Source organism: Protopterus annectens, chromosome 3.part0 (assembly GCF_019279795.1).
Source record: "Protopterus annectens isolate FY-2018-M chromosome 3.part0, PAN1.0, whole genome shotgun sequence".
NCBI classification, from domain to species: domain Eukaryota; kingdom Metazoa; phylum Chordata; order Ceratodontiformes; family Protopteridae; genus Protopterus; species Protopterus annectens.
This window is the reverse complement of record NC_056731.1, coordinates 1,669,856,246-1,669,874,947: the sequence shown is the minus strand read 5'-3', so window position 1 is coordinate 1,669,874,947 and position 18,702 is coordinate 1,669,856,246.

Here is an 18,702-nt window from a genome sequence, read left to right as displayed (position 1 = left end):
AAAAAGTCCATGTAGGCTTTATTACATTCCCCCCACAATTTATTATTAAGGTATGGGCACTGAGGCAGTCAGAATTTAATTTCTAATTAACACCTTTCTTGGTTATGATGTAATAATGACTGCATTTTATCAGAAGCAATGCTGTAAGCTAACATTTTATTTATTTATTTATTTATTTATTTACTTTTTGAAAATAGGCCATTATACTATGTTTACATGCATTCCAATAGCTTGAACTACATTTGTTCAATAACAACTGTTTGACAACACATTTGATTGAGTGGTTAGAGAATGAGATGTATTTCATATTTCTCTAAGCTGTAGTATCAGGCAAGTTATAGAAACAACTTTGTTTGCAATACTTAGCACAGCATTGCTAAATTCTGTGTATTTTTATCACTCAGCACTATTAAATTCTGTGTATTTTTATCACTGATATCACAATGTCACTGATATCTCATTCCCCCTCACATTGCCAGGCTTAATTATGCTCACCCAAAGCCAATGCTGTTTCAGGAAAAATGTATTTTTATGCATTTTTGTATTTTGCACTTTATTTGAATTGCATCAGTCTTTGAATGAGAATGTATAATTGGGGAGGGGGGGGTGAAGTCAGCCACATGATAGGTTAACAATACCCTAACCACACACCTCTTATTGTAGCTTAAATCATAAACACAGTTAAAACCCTACAGCAAATATTGTCAGGGATAAGACTGATTATGACAATGGGAAGGCCTACCCTGACCCCCCTTTAGGACAACAGAGTAATTACTGGGTTGGAGAGGCTAGTAATGAAACAGATGATGGGAATGATGATGTAAACAATGGTACTAACAGCGGTGTCGACCCTTTAGGGAATCCACCTCTGAGGAGGTCACAAAGACTATTGAACCAGAGGGGTGAGCTACAGGACAACTCAAGGCAGGCCTCACAGTCACAACAGAGTTACATGAGTGGGAGAAGGGGGAGAAGGAACCAGAACAATTCCTTTTACAGGAGAAATTGAATAGCAACAGCTATATAGGAGCCGAAGATTGTTGCTCCATTGTGGCCAACACAGCTAATGATTTTAAAATATACAGCTTGATTCAGGTATCTATTGGTACTGAGTAGGCTGACCTGTTTGAGAAGGGGATTAATTTTGTCCCAGCACAAAGGGCTAATGTGTTTGAGAGTTTGTTACAATTTAAAGTTTATTGTAGGAAGATGAATTTAGCTCTATGTTTTAAGGATGGTAATGGCGAAATACCTTTAAGACAAAATTTAAAAAGGCCTAGTACTTTTTCTCCCCAACACATGCTAAGGTTCACCTCTTTGAAAAGTTATGTGAAATAGATATCAGGAGCCTCACCCAGCAAGCACCGGTTTATAACATAAATAATCTTACTGTAGATTAAATTGATTTATTACAACAGATTATTTCTAGCAAGCTGATTAGGATTATGAAACCGGACAAAGGTGGGGGTTTAGTTATCACTGATGTTAATGATCACATCAACAGGATGTTGGACATTTCATACAGTGATACATATGTTGAGGTCTCCTGTAATGAGTTGAATATAGTTTATAGAAATATAGATCTTGTCCTAGATGAATTATTGTTAAATGGGCAGATCACTTTGGATGACCATTCATTTCAACACCACGTCCACAGATCCCTACTATTTTGGGGATCCCTAAAATACATAAATGCATCACAAATCCCTCACTCCATCCAACAGTGTGTGCAAAGACATCCAAGACCTTTTGTATAGCTAAGTTTATTGATTTTAAGGTCAAGAATGTCTTGGACCACTGCCCATACCTTTTTAGACGTTCATGGGATTTTTTTGTCAAAAATAAGAACTTTATGATGACAGCTTATTGATGGCTGCTATTGATATCTGTGACTTGATTTCGGTAATCCCACATGAACAAGGGCTGAAGTGGTTTTATGACTATTTGTGTAGTAATACTGATTTTGGCCACAATACCATTCTTACAATAAGAACTTGTATGGAATTGGTCTTGGAGAATAATTTCATGGTATTTGAAAGACAGCTATTTAAACAAACCCAAGGGGAAGCAATGGGGGCGTGTTGCACCCTGGTGTTTGCCAATATAGTTTTATCCCAATGAGAAGATTTTCACATCTTGGATTCACCCCTATAAAAATTCTTGGGTACTTTATGGGCATTATTTAGATGATATAGTGCTGCTGTGGAGAGATGGGGAGGACAAACTGGGGGAATTTTTTGAATTTATTAATAATACTACCCCTTTTTTGAGGTTCACTATGAGTGTGGACAAGGATAGACTTAATTATTTGGATGTGACACTGAAGAAGGATTACACTAAAAAAACTTTTCCTCCCTGTTATATAGAAAACCCACTTATTCAAACTCACTTCTGCATTACAGTAGCTGGCATCCTATTCACCAAAAGAAAGCTTTGGTGAAAGGGCAATATGTCAGATTGGCCAGAATGATTTCTGACCTTGAGGATTTTTGTAGTGAGTATTTAACATTGCAGGGTATGTTGACTAAGAGGGGTTTATAGGTTCATAGGTGGTACTAGGCTAATGGCCCTGGAGCCTTTACAAACCTAGCCCATAGGATTACCCTGACATCGTGCCACCCATCCTTAGTTCCCAGTGCCTCTGTCGAGTAGAGCCACTGGAGTGAGCCCCGCGGTGAATTTTCTTTTTCCCATCCACTCATCAAGGTTTCTCTTGAAGAGGGCCAGTGAGGTGCTCTGTTTGACATGTATGGGAAGTCTATTCCATACTAAGAGCAGTCTCTGGGTTATGAACCTGTCCCTCCAGCATGTTCTGTTGATTGTGGTAATGAGGTTGAGGTGACTGTAGTGTGTGGTGCGGAGGGATTGGGATTTCTTTAGATGTAGTATTTCTAACAGAGCTGGAACAGACATGGCTTTGTATGTCAAGCAGAGAGCGCCTCTATGTAGGAGATATGAGACAAAGAATAGTTGGTGTTTTTTGAGTCTGACCATATAGGGCAAGTTTTTAAGGCCTAGGCTCCTCTTTGTGAGGTACTTTTGCGGCCTCTCCAGTTGTTGAAGGTGTCTAGTGAGGTACATGCCAAATGGGGCATTGTACTCTATTATTGGCCTAATGAGGGAAGAGTAGAGGGAGACAATGACCTCTTTCTTCCTGGATGCAAAACCCTTAGTAATGAGATGTGCCACATAGAAGGACTTTCTGACCACAGTGGCAATGTGGTGGTCAAAAGAGAGGCTGCTGTCAATCTGTGTTCCCAGATCTCTTATAATACCTCCTGTGTTCAGTGGACTACCATCAATGTGGTAATTCATGGGAACTGGGTTTTTCCCAACGGGGATGACGACACATTTTTTTTGAGCTTAAGGCCATGGTTCTGACACCAGTCATTGGTCTTAGTGAGGTCTTTCTGTAAGATGTCAGCATCACTTGGGGAGTTAATAATAGCTCTCAACTTGCAATCGTCTGTGAACTGTGTCAGCCAGAGACCCTGGTGTGTTGGCCTGGACTTCAGAGAAGTAGATACCAAACAAGAGAGGACCCAGGACTGAACCCTATGGGACTCCACTCATGACTGGTCAGCAGTCTGACTTGGAGCCCACTACTTTCACACTGTGGGTTCTATCTGTGAGCCAGTTTGCAACCCACCTAATGAAATAGGGGTTGATGTCTAGCTTAGTGAGTTTTTCTATGATTCCTGAATGGGGAATAGTATCAAACGCCTTAGCCAGATCAAGGTATGCTGTTTGAACCACCTTGCCTTCATCCACAGCTCTGTTGACTGACTACAAGAGGTCAACCAAGTTGAGCAGGCATGATCTACCCTTCACAAAACCAAACTGTGTAGGATCCAGAATTTGGGGATTCCCTATATCCTTGTTTATTAGGTCCATGATGATGCATTCCATAGCTTTGCATATCAGACTCATCAGGCTAATGGGACGATAGTTGCCAGGGTCTGTAGTTCAGTCCTCCTTTGTGGAGAGTGATGACTGTAGCAGTGCGCCATTCAGTAGGGACAAAGTCTGAGGTGAGGCTGTGATTGAACAGGGCACACAGGTGAGGTTCCAGTTCACTCTGTAGTTCATGTAGAGCACAGCCAGGGATATTGTCAGGTTCTACGGAAGCTGAATTCTTGGCCTTTGATAGTGCTGCTTTTACCTGTGCCTGGAAATCTACTGGTATTGTGATTGGTCCTTTGGGGGGAGGGGTAAAGTTGGCACTGAATCTGTCTGGAAGTATATTGGCAATATCTTTTGGCTCAGTATAGGAGGTAACATTGTGCAGTAGTTCAGAGCAAATCTGGGTATTGCCATGGAGATTCTTTACATAACTATAGAAGGCCTTGTGGTTGCCTTTACTATCTGCTGCAATTCTGTTTTCATAGTTAGCTTTAGAGGAATTGATGAGGGATCTCAGCTTTTTGTTGAGGCTGATAAGGGAGTCTTTCCAGTCTTGGGACTTCACCTTTTTCCACATTAGTTTCCTCCTTCTGTTGTAGAGTTTGTTTATGGCAGGGGACCACCAGATTGGCTTCCTTTTTTTGGAGGACAGCATCTTGGTTCTATTGGGTATGGCGAGATCCATGCATTTGTGTACATGTTTGTACAGTGCATTAGTGTATGATTCGGTGGTCATGCAGCTATTCTCCATTTGCATGGGTGCCATGAAGTTAGCCACCTCTGTTTTTAGGAGCCCAAAGTTAGCTTTGGAGAAGTTTTTCATGGTGGTTACCTTTGCAGAGGGGGAAGGGGTGTGGATTTCCAGGGTGATTAGTTTGTGGTCAGATCTAACCAAGGAGGAGTTAACTATTGGTGTAGACCAACAGTCACCCATGTTAGTAATAACCAGGTCAAGGATGGTCCTACTTCTAGTGGGGGTAAGAATGAGCTGGTCTAGGGCATTTGAATTAATGAATTCTAGGAAACATTGGGCAAGTGCATTGGTGCATGAGTAGTTTTCCCAGTTAACTGATGGGTAGTTGAAGTTGCCCACTATGAGAGTGTTAGGTTGGACCCTAATATTCTTCAATGTGCTTAGGAACGTGGAGTGTGAGTCTTGGGACATTGTTGGGGACCTATAGCAGGCTACAACCTGAATCGCAGTCTTAGCCAGTGTTAGCTGCCCCTGAAGTATCTCTGATGCATTATGCTGGGTGGGTCTATATTAGAACATCGAAGTTTCAAAACTTTGAATGTTCTAATATCGAACCCTATTCAACGAAAGCTGAAAATATCGAAGCAACAGAAAACCACATTTTTTCCTAGGGAAAGAATTCAGTTGTCTGTTTCTGTTGCTTCGATATTTTTAGCGCTGTGGTGGAAAGTTACGGGTCAGGTTCAGGTAAGTGTACGACTGAGTGCGGGTTAGGTGAGTTAGGGTTAGGGCATGGGTCAGGTAAGTGTGCGATTGTGTGGACGTGAGCGTTAGTGCGGGGTAGGTGAGTTAGGGTTAGGGCGCTGGTGAGGTGAGTGTGTGATAGTGACAGACCTTAGGGTTAGGGTTAAGGTAAGTGGATAGTCAGTGGTATGTGTATAGTTTAGTGTAGGGTTAGGTGTAAGATTTTAGGTGTATGCGTGTGGATTGCTGTTTGTTTGGTGTGCTTGTGTTGTGTGTATGTGTTTTGGAACAGCAAATGTTTTTCCCTAGGAAAAAATTCGCTGTTCTGTATGTTCGATGTTTTCAGCTTTCGCTGAATAGGGTTCGACATTAGAACATTCAAAGTTTTGATACTTCGATGTTCTAATATAGACCCTGTTGGGCTACCAGTCAGGAGGTGTGTGCATCCTTTATGAATATGGAAACACCACTGCCTTTGGAGCTTTGGTCCAACTTCTGGGGCTGAAAGGTGTGGAATGAGTTATAGCCTGGTAGTGCAGGGCTGCTTTCTTCTGCCTTGAACCAGGTCTCTATTACAGAACAAATGTTGATGTTCTCCATTTTAAGGAGTGCTTCGAGTGAGTGCATTTTCAGATTTAGACTTCTAGCAATGAGCAGTATGACCCTCAGATTGCATTTGTTTGTAGCTGTTACAGTGGTAATTTGGTCTTTGGAACACTGCCTAAAAAAGGCACTATAGGGGTGGCAAGAGCCTTGGACAGTATCCGGAAGCCCAATAAGGGGGTGTGGTTAGGATTTTGTTAACCTATCATGTGGCAGGGGTATGCATTTAAGCTTACACATCTGTGGTTTTATTCATTCTGAAGAGGTCTGTTATACTGAGACGGAAGTGCTCAATAAAGTGTTTTATTTCGACTACTGGAGTGTCTGTGGCTTCCATCTCTCAATTCCTGGTTTTCTTGGTTATTGTGCTTGTGTTTACTGGTGTAAAATAGCAATGCATAAGTGGATATTATTTAGTTTTGTGCAGGGGGCTACAGAGATAATAAGAACTGTTGTGTTTTAATACATGGCTATAATGTCATTTGCAAATGGTCTTACTCCAAATAGATGGCAAATAGACTGATTCTGTTAATATGGAGCTTGGTGGGGCAAAGTCTCCCCCCAGGATTCAGCAAGCTCTGCACGGTGTGCAGGAATAGTGCAAGAGCTGCTGCATGCAATATGGCCAACGAGCGATCCAGGAATGAGCTCCCGGGATGTGCATGAGCACTACTACACTATTCCTGCATGGACACCACTGCTCTATGCTAATTACCCCATTTGCTGGTGAAAACCATGCAAATGAGGTGAATTAGTGATCCAGAAAGCAGGCAGTCATCTGTGCAGGAATAGTGTAACCTGCAGAAATGTATTTGGTTACTAACCAAATACATTTCTGCAAATTACAAAACGAAGGCATGACAGCTCCAAAGAAAGCATGTATTCAATGTAGTAGGCATGCCAATGAACAAATATATGGCCATTGGCATAGGAAATAGTTTCAAAATTATAAAACATAACTTTTATTTTTTTTGGCCGATTTCAGCAGTTTAAGTGTAGGGCAGCGGTGCGCAAATGGGATTGGCTCGAAAATAAGAAAAACAGTTGGAAATAAGTTTTTAAACCCAAATCAGCATTTTGCCATGATAGTCAATGGCATGCATAAGAGAACAATACCAGGGAATAACTCAGTGTGAGTGTGGTAACTATGAATTAGCATTCTGTTTTATGCAAATGAGGGGACTGATACTGAATCACAGATTTCCTCTCAGTGTTAGCTTGCACCCGACAATGTAGGTGCAGCAACACCATGGTATAAGTATAAGAGGTAGATGACCTCATAAGGGGAGTGCTATGCATGCTGTAAGCTTATTGGAGCTATGTGGCCCCTGTTTGCCCTTAGCTAAGCACAGCTAAGGAAGGGGAGTGTGTCTGAGGCTGCCTAGCTGTGTTTACATTGCCTAAACGCTTGTGCACGCCATGCACTGGGTTTTAAGCAACAAAGAAAAAGAGGAAATAGCAGCTCTGTTCACATCTGAGCACTGGGTATGCGTGGTGCTCCTCGGGGCTTAAACGGGAAGGCAATGGGAAGGGAAAACAGCAGTAGGAAGGCAATCAAGGAGAACTGGCATAGCTGTCAGGTGAAATGCATCAGAATCAGCCAATTACACAGGCAGCAGCCCAGCACACTACTATAAACTATGCAAACACTCTGTTTTTTCCCAGAAACTCTACACCACTGATGTACACAGATGGGGAAATTTTACCTGACAAAACTAACAAAATGATAGGGGCTGCTGTTGCTCTCATACATCAATATGTGGAAGAGACTGAGGGTGGTTAGGATGTGAATGCTGATGACCAAATAACAGTGAGGAGGAGGAGAAGAGTGTACAGACCCAGGGTAACCTAGCAGGGGCTACATGAGCTGGAGATAGTGGAGTGGTATAGGGTGGACAGGGATATTCTACAGCAAGTTCACAGAACAGTGTAACTTGGAACAGGGGAGAGCAAACTTCTGGATAAGGACACTTAATTAGACTTGAACAACATATAGCCCCAAACATGAGGTTGGGTCTAAACTTGAATGAATACGTGAATAATAGTGAAGATTATATTAACGAAGGTGTTGATTTCACTGACATGCAGAATGGAGACAGTACTAGGGGCCACAATTTTCAAGGCCACCCCCCCCCCACAGTACCACAATCAAAACCAGTGGCACCAACAACAACAGCAACAACAAAAAAACTACAGGGGGGAGGGGGAACAATTGGAATTCCAACCCACAATTTCCCCCCAAGAAGAGATACAACACCCGAAGCAACAAGAGGAATTAATATTTCCATCATGCAAGGTAGTACTTAATGATGAAAGAGACTTTAAAATTTTCAGCTACACGGAATGTCATATTGATGAGACTTTAATTGAACTGTTTTCAAAGGGTCTCACATTTGTACCAACCAACAAGTGTAACCTTGCGGAACTTTTGACTAACTTTAAATTGTTTATACGTAAGCTGAACTTGACTGTATTGATGGGGAATTCTTCATATAGTAATAACGAATTAAGAGTAGCCAGTACATTTAACCCATCATGTAATCCTACTATTAACATGTTTGAGTACTTATGTGAACATGAATTTAGGCAGATAGTGGTGAATGACAAAAAACAAAGAAACAATGATAACATAACTAAAGAGGAAAGGCACTTGTTAACAGTATTTCAAAGCCTCCCAATCAGGTTCATGAAACCGGATAAAGGAGGGGGCCTAGTAGTTATGTACAAAGAAGATTACAATAGGAAAATGGTTTCAGTTTTAAAAAAGGAAACATATGAAGAAGTGAGTTTAAACCAACTAAACACAGCATATAACAGAATTAAAATGTTCATCAGTGACCTATTTATAGATGGGTTCATAGACATACACCTCAGCCACTATCTAACTATGTTGTCCCCTAAACTGCCACAAGTATTTAGTATACCTAAAATCCATAAAGGGTTGACTGATCCACCTTTGAGAGCTTTGGTAGATGCTAGACAGTCTATCACATACCCTTGTGTGAAAGTTGTAGATTTGATACTGAAGAAATACGTGAACAAAGGAAAAACAAATTTGTAAAGACTCGTGGTCCTTCTTGGACGAAATTAAAACACTGACATTCAGAGAAGAACTCAACTTCCTCACAGTTGATGTATGCGATTTATATTAATCTGTACCCCAAGATTTAGGTATAGAATGGGTTATTGAGTTTATAAAAAATAAAGGGGCAACTGATAACGATATTAAGTTGGTCGAACAACTGTTAGACATTATTTTGAAAAACAACTACATTTCATTTAATAATAGATTGTTTCTTCAGAAAATCGGAATAGCCATGGGGTCCCCAGTAGGAGCAAGTTTTTCTAACCTGGTGATGGCCTACTGGGAATCCAATTTTATTTTTCAAAGTCAATGGAAAGAAAAAATTGTGTTTTATACAAGATTCTTGGATGATATCTTCATTATAATTAATGGAAATAGTTCTACAGATGATAGTGTAAAGGAATTATTTAATTCAACAGGTATTTTCTTGAAGTTCACTAAAAACTTTCAAGAACTTAAGATCCACTTTTTAGATGTGGAATTATTTAAAAACAAACAAGAAGGTAGATACACTGCAAAAATTTACAGAAAGAACACCTATTCAAACTCTTTTTTGCACTTTACCAGTTCTCACCCCTTACACCAGAAAAAAATCAGTGGTTAAGGGGCAACTGGTATGTGCAGCTAGAATGATAAGTACAGATAAAGATTTTGACGAAGAATGTAAGTTGTTGCATGCAATGTTCACACATAGAGGTTATCCCACATGGTTTTTATCAAATATTTTCCACGAAGTAAAAGTAAAAAGGAATTCAGGGATCTACAAACCAATTTTGGACAACTTTCCCGTAACCCCAATAATGGTAACCAATATTGAAATAATGGACATAGCACAGGAAGAGAACATTTACTTGTTTTTTATAGTATTGTTTTCGTACTTTTACAGTCTCAATTTTTAGTACTTGCCAGTATTTTTACATGCTTCACATTTTATTTTTTACTTGAATAAAGTTCTTGGGAGTATTTCTGCCATTTGGAGTCCAGTGCTTTTGTGGATTTCTTCAGTTTGTGCATATCATGGGGATGCCATGTCAGCACATGCCACTGAGCACATATATTTCCTCAACACCCATGAGGCGTTGACCAGCAATATGCATCTCTTCCAGCAAATAGTAGAATACCCGGAGGTAGTGGGCACTATAGACTGCACGTACATACACATCAAAGCACCACCTGGTGAGCGGGGTAGGGTCTACATAAACCGCAAGGGCTTCCCCTCCATCAACTGCTAGGCCATGTGCGATGCCCAAGGCATTATCTTGAATGTGTGTGCTGGCAGCTCTGGAAGCTATCATGACTCCCACATCTGGCATATGACACAGCTGTACAAGAAATTTGCCAGTGGGGACATCCCATATGGCCACCTAGTGGGAGGTGCTCGTTATGCACTGGAGCTGTGGCTGATGACACCCATCAGAAATGCACACACACCCAAACAAGAACTCCATAATGAGGCACACGCACAAACCAGTATCATAATAGAGTGTGTATTTGGGATGCTCAAGCCATGGTTCCAGTGCCTGGACATGTCCGGTGGAGCCTTGCATTACTCTCCAGCTACATGTACACAAATTTTCATTGTATGTGCCATGCTACATAATATGATCCTGCGGAAACAGCTGCAGCAGGAACAGCACAGGGCAGGGCCACACAGCCCTCCACCATTGCCAAGGTCATCACAGACACAGAGAGACTTGGAGGAGGAACAACCTGAGCCTGCCCATGTAGGCAGAAGGAGGCATGCCCAGTAGGCCCAGGCTTTGGCAAAGATGCAACGCATAGCACATACACTGACACGGTAGGGACCCAGGGAATGACACTTCTCTCTGACTCGCACATACAGTAAAATGGATGCTAAACATGACACTACCTGTGCTTTACCATGTATAGGGAGTGTACTATGTGCATCCAACATAGTCAGCCCTCCAGCACCATCCTCAGTACTGGCACAGCCACAAGGTAAGTCACTCTTCCTATCAATTGATGAATGGAGTAGTATGTTCTACTAGTTGTTTCTATGGTATGGATGTGAGCATGCAAGGGAATCAGGTGGCTGAATGGGATGGCAGCAGATAGTGGACACCTATATGGGCAGCATGAAATCCATAACAAATACTGGTGTCAACAAAGAAGGCAGTACTAGACAAGGTGACAAATCCCACTGCAGTAATTATGGTGGCCCAAATGTGTGTCCATAGGACACACACATGCATGTCAGTGAGGCTCACATACCCAACACCAACCTCAGCCAGGACAGCTGTAGATGACCATAAAGAAAGGCTGTGCTAAGGCCTCCTATTGATGACAATAGTGAACAGCCCCCCTCCAGACCTGCACAGACAGACTACAGCAGGTCTGGCAGTTGTATGTTAGTTGTGAAGGGTAAGAAGTCTGAAACTGAAATGTAGGTCAACAAAACCTAAGATCTGTACTCTACTGATATGCCTCTACTCTGCATGATAGCTCAGAATACAAAATGAAATGGAAGCCAACAGAGTACCTGAATTACCAGTACAGTCATAGCAAATGTTTACAGTTGTCAGGTGTGCACCCCCCCACACACACAATCCTATGTAGAAATGCAGTAACATGTACTTGTGGGTTTAATAACAGTGGAGCACAGATTTCCTGAGCTGGCCCAATTTACAGGATAGATTGTTGCGTGTGTACAATATGCAGGGGTTTGTGTGTTAGGTTGTGTGTTCTATATTGTGTGGAAGTGGTCAGCATGTAGGCATGGAGGGTTGTGTCTTGGTGGCCTATGGCCAGTACTGTTGATGACAGGGCCATGTTCTGACAACTGCAGTGCCAACCACAATGCATCCCAGCAATACAAAATTCAGCAGTCATCCATACTCACTGTCCAGATGTCAGTATCTGTCACCATCTGAAAGATGGACATGCCATGAATGTGGGCACAGACATACACACAGTTCACAGGTGGAAGTAACCTAGACAGAGTGCATAAAATTTAACTGTCAGCTGCACACACCTTTAGAATTCTACATACAGGTTAGCAGCATGTTAGTTGTCTGTGTAGTATGGAATACTGATGTAGTCTGGCCAGTCACTGGCAGACCACAAAAGGCACAGTTATGAAGTAGTGAGAGACTGCCTTTGTCCCCACACAAGGCAAGCATAAGGGGAATGTCCCAGGTATATCTGTGAGTCAGCTGCAAGAAGCTTCCATATCACACATGCACTCAGCTCACCCCACTATCAGCCACAGGTTTATCACAGATTATATTCCTGCTGTTGGGAATGAGTACAGTATGACCCCCACTTCTGTATGGGAATACCCACAGAATGCAGCATGCTGAAGAGGTGTCCCATGCCGGAGTGTCCCTAGCTGCAAGCAGCACCCTGCTAGCATCAAGACCAATGAATTAATATGGACAGGAACTATTTCCATTAACACCTCACATACTTACCCTGTCACCCCAGGGAAATCCAGTGGCTCGCAACGTGGGAATGTAGGAGTGACAGAATGCACTGGCCTGCTACAGATGGCCTGCATCACTACCAAATGCCCTACAGTCCTCTGTCAAAGGCCTGTGCCTCACCCATACTGTCAATGTATGTTATCTCATGGGGTTCCAACTAGCAACATAACACAGTCCACAGAACACAAATGCAAGGCCATGTTGATAAATCCCAGTAGTATGCCCACCATGTCCTACTGCATGAACTGTGGACTAACCCCTAAATACTTCTGGGATGAAGGGACAACTATAGGGATACTTCTCAGACATTGCTTGCATAATGTTAGGAAGAGGACAGAATAATAGAGTGGGGGTTGTAGAAGTATGGACGTCATGGAGTGTGTGAAGTCTGAAACTCTGTGTGCTCATACTAGCCCTGCCTGCAAACCCAGTAATGGGTGGCTACAAACTTGCAAACTTGCTTGTAAACCACAATGTGAAGGGGAACTCAACAGATATATGACCCCTGCCTCTGGGTAACCTGGGTAAATCTGTACGGCTCAGAGGTATGGTCACAGCAGGATATGGCCATTCTGTTCCATCGATATATGTACAAGCAGGGGGATCCTCAGCCACCACAGTAGGAAGGTGCTGGACCATTTACACAGACCAATCAGAAAGTGTCTGCAGCTACCCCTTCAGAATGGCATGAGTGTGCAAGAATATGTAGGCTGCAGACCACAATACTGGACACAGCGTCATTCATCTTGTATTTCCCAGAAAATAACTGTGAGCAAATAAGTATATCTGTCAGTAGTTGATTACATAATACAACACAGTCTAAAACAGTACATATATCTGATATGTCCGCTAACACGAACCGTGTAACACAAGCAGCACAGACACAATAGTTACAGTATCCCACTATCTTTCGCCCATTGTGACTTCATATTGTCAACCTATCTACAGATTTCCTGCAGAAACCGTTCGCTAGCTGTAGGTGTAGAGCACTAAATCCTGGACTGGAGTACAACCTACCTGGAATAAATTCACACACTCAATGCAGAAGGTCATACTGGGCATGCTCCTACACTTAGAGAAATGCAGCCCATGTCTGACAACAACAGTGGACTATAGATATCTGTCAGCCGCAGATGTCTGTGCACACACACCACATTGCACACTATTCATGCTTTGCACACACATTGGATAGGAATACTCACACATATCCAAGGCCAACACACTATAATATGTCAAACATACACACACACAGATGTGGGGAAGAGAGAGACAGACAGTGACAGAGAGATTTCCATCATGAGGCCTGTCCCACCCACCACACATCCAAATGGCTAATTTCACATAATGTGCCGATGTCAATCACTGTAGGCATTGTTTTTGGTAGCTCTCAGCCCTATGGTGTCTGTGGTGCTTGTGATAACTGTGCAATATGATAGTACAAATCAGTATTCATCTAGCATTTGTTTACCCAGTCCTGTCAAATGTAAAGTTGTGTGTGTGTTTCCAGAGGAATGGTTTATGGCCCATTCACACACACTGCACTACCCATTGCCCATGTTTGCACTCATGCTGATGTCAGTCACCTTGAAATAACCCTCTGGACAAGTTTCAGCCCCATAAGCTCCGTGGCGCTTGTGATAACTGTGTAATGCTATAGTGTAACATACCAGTTATGTAGGAGTTCTAGTCGTAGACATGGCAACTGTGAAACTGTGTGTGTGTGTGTGTGTGTGTGTGTGTGTGTGTGTGTGTGTGTGTGTGTGTGTGTGTGTGTATGTGTGTGTGTGGAGATGAATGATTTTGAGGTCATTCACAGTCACTACACCTCCCATTGTCCAACTGTAGCAAGCCTGCTGATGTCAGTCACCTAGAAATACCCCTTTGGACAAAAGCCTGTCCCATAAACTCTGTGGTGCTTGTGATAACTGCGTAGTGTTATAGTATAACATACTAGTTAGGTGGAAGTTCTAATCCCAGACATGGAAAGTGTGTGTGTGTGTGTGTGTGTGTGTGTGTGTGTGTGTGTGTGTGTGTGTGTGTGTGTGTGTGTGTGTCTGCGTGTGTGTGTGGGGCGATGAATGATTGTAAGGCCATTCACAGTCACTATACTTCCCATTGCCCTACTTTAGCAAGCCTGCTGATGTCAGTCACCTAGAAATACCCCTTTGGACAAGAACCAGCCACATAAGCTCTGTAGTGCTTGCGATAACTGCGTAATGATATAATGTAACATACTAATTAGGTAGGAGTTCTAATCCCAGACATGGCAACTGGGAAGCTGTGTGTGTGTGTGTGTGTGTGAGAGAGAGAGAGAGTGTGTGTGTGTGTGTGTGTGTGTGTGTGTGTGTGTGTGTGTGTGTGTGTGTGTGTGTGTGTGTGTGTGTGTTTTTGATAATACCTGATATTGTGGACATTCACACTTACTACTCTAATATTGTTAGATAGAGGTTTGAACCTCACCCCTGGCAAATGTAAATGTGTGTTTAGGGTAAAATTATTTTTGGGATCTCTCACCACTACATCACCCAATGCCAGTATTTACAAGAGCTGGTGATGTTCCTCACCTTAGAAGTACTTTGGGACAACATCTATCCTATAAGTGCCATGGTATGCATGATAAATGTGATACACTATAGTAGCAATACATAGCTAGATAGAGGTTTGGATCTCAGTACTAGCAAATGTGTGTGTGTCTGTCATCAGTATCATGCATGGAGGTTGCTGTGGTTGTGTAATAACAGGATCCATTGTGGGGCCGGTTTTGTGTTGAGGACATAGTATATGTCACAATGTCAACCTTACTAGCACAACAAATGTCAAACACCAGAGAGGCTGGTATGGACAATCTATAGCCCTACATGTGACATTATAGATTGGTAAACAATATAGGCAACCATTCTGTTATGCAGATAACACTCTCCACCCATGTCTCATGCACAAACACACTTGGCTAGGCAACAACCACTATATTGGTAGTTCCCTTCATATTGCCTCACAGATAGTAACCACGGTGTGACTGCAGTGGACTACATGCCTGTTGACCACAACAGTGCCACTGACATCAGAAAGTACTGTGATGTGTTATATCTCCTGACCGTGTGTTATCCAGCAAGTAAAAGGACATGGCACCCTGTTCCATCCCTGCAGTAGGCAAATAAATGATTACAGTGGCCCTCTTGCTATGTTCCCCACTGGACGCCTGCAACAGCTGTAGAGTCTGCATATGTAACCCACAAAGGGAATACCATGCCCTGTATGAACAGATGCCACTAACTCCACTGAATACCTGTATCATGCTGCAATGTAGGTGCAAGCACAACCTCAGTTACATAGCCAGGTCTCACAAAATGAGGTCAGGAATGCTACATTAGAAGATAATAATCTGTCCACACAACATGCCCCAGAGACCTCAAGTACACTTCCACTGGTCAAAGAACATGCATGTGGGACATGTGCACAACCCAGACACTGCCATGTTATGGAATATAGATCACATACTTGGGAAGCAGTGCACATCACTGGCCACCCACAATAGTAATCCAGATGAGTGGATGGTGAATACAATACCCACCCCTGGGGACCACTCCAGGGACTACCCCCCTGAGCCACACTGGAAACTACTGTCATGTGGCCTGATGCCAAGGTATTCCCTTTGCCTAGCCTTGTAGAGCCTTCAGGCCCATTCACACACTACACATCTGTGAAGCAATGAACCTATGCATCTCAGTACTGGCAAGTGTGTATGTGTCTGTGTGTGTGTGTGTGTGTGTGTGTGTGTGTGTGTGTGTGTGTGTGTGTGTGTGTGTGTGTGTGGAAATTAATGATTTTGAAGCCATTCACACTCACTACATCTCCCAGTGCCCTACTTTAGCATGCCTGCTGATGTCATTCACCTTGAAATAACCCTTTGGCCATGTTTCAGCCATATAAGCTCTGTGGCGCTTGCAATAACTGTGTAATACCGTAGTGTAATAACTAGTTAGGTAGGAATTCTAATCCTGATCTTGCCAACTGTGATAATGTGTGTGTTTCTCTGAGAGAGTGTGTGTGTCTTCATTGACACCTGATTTTGTGGACATTCACACTTACTACACTTTCCTTACTCCTCCTTTAGCACTGTTGCTGATGTTCCTCACCTTCAAAGATACCTTTGCACAGCTCTCCAACATGTAAGCTCCATGGTGCGTGCAATAACTGAATAACTCTGTACTCAGAATACATAGTCAGGTAGGGGTTTGAAACTCAGTGCTGGTAAGTGTATGTTTGTGTGTGTGTCATCAGTATCCTGTGTGGGTGTTGGGATGATTGTGTAATGACAGGATCTATTGCAGTGTAGGTTTTGCTACATCATTATATTGAGGACCTATATGTCCCAATGTCCACATTACAAGGCCAACAATTTTCAAACACTGTAGAGGTTATTGTAGACAATCCTCAGCCATAAATGTGTACAGCCATGTGCAATTACTGTGTGACAGTATGGATTCGTAAACAATATAGGCAACCGTTATAATACCCAGATACCACTTTCCACCCACGGATCATACACAGAGACGCTCTCTTACTCCGTTCCTTTTTTACTTTGTCTCTGTCTCTCTCTCTCTCTCCCTCTCTGGTGGATGTGGAAAAGTACATCTGTTTTGCATAGCCAGCAGTTTGAGTTTGTTAAGTAATGCTCATGATCAGCTGAACGAATTGCAGTCCCTCACTTGCTAATTGCATGTGGAACATATGTGGTATCATTCCTAGAGCCAATTGCATGCAAACACACTCTTATAACTAAGCACTTCATGTTGGTGTTGGCCCTTTTCCTTCACTGTGAGCAGGACGTCATGTGGGTGTCTGACAAACAGCATGACAGAGGGTAGTTGGAAATACCTCTTACAACATACATTGTGGTGACAGGCCAACAAACAGGAGAGGGATGTTCCAGACATGGAGACAGAATGTAAGTATTGCTCTTCTACATTTGAAGTAATGTTGGTTTAACAGGGTTTGTGTGGCTATGGCTGTTCTACATGATTTAAAGTCTGGCATGACAGTGTTATGTGGTTGAAGAAACTCTTACCCCTAGGGCTATCTGCAGACTGGCCAGAGTTTGGAGTCTTACATGTGGTGTGTTACTCACACATTTCATATCTTTAGAAATGCAGTAGCATACTCTGATAATTTCAGTCAGTAATCCATGTTACTGTTTTTATTAATTTTAATTTTTTTTAAAAAATTTTAAATTTTTCCCCAACAAAATTTTTTTTTTTTTTTTTTTTTTTTTTTTTTTTCCCCTTTTTTTTCCCTTTAATAAAAATTTAAATTTATTTTTTTAATTTTAAATTTATTAATTTTTTTAAATTTTTTTAAAACCAAATTTTTTTTTTTATATTTTTTAAAATTTTAACAAAATTTAAATTTAAAAACATTTTTAAAATTTTTTTTTAAAAAATTTTTTTTTTTTTTTTTTTTTTGTTTTTTTTTTTTTTTTTTTTTTAATAAAAAATTTATTTAAAAAAAAATTTATATTAATATTTTAATAAATTTTAAAATACCCAAAATTAATTTTAAAAAATATTTTTTTAAAAAAATTTTAATATTAAAATTATTTTTTTAAAATTATTTTTAAAATTATTAAATAAATATATAAAAATTATAAAATATATAAATAATATAATAATTTATAAAACCCCCAAAAAAACCAATATATAATATTTTTTTAAAAAATATTTTTTTTTAACAATATATTTAAAAATTTTAAAAAAAAAAAATTAAAAAAATTATAAAAATTTTTAAAATTTAATTAATATATTTAAAATATAACCCCCTTTTTTTAATTAAAATTAAAATTTATAAAAATTTTTTACAAAATATATTTATTTTTATTTAAAAAAATTTAATATATAAAAATTTTAAAAAACCAACATAAAATTTTTATTTTATATCCCAAAATTTTTTTTTAAATAAAAAATATTTTTTTATAAAAATTTTAAAATTTTAAAATTTTTTTTATTTCCCCCAAAAAAAAACACAAAAATAATTTATAAAATAAAAAATTAATATTTTTAATTCAAATTATAAAAAATATTAATAATTTTAACAAAAAAATTAAATTAATAAAAAATATTTAAAAATCCCCAAACCCAAAAAATTTTTTAAATTTTAAAAAATTTTTAAATTTAAAAAAAAAATAAATTATAAAAAAAATTTTTAAAATAAACCCACACAATATAATAATATTT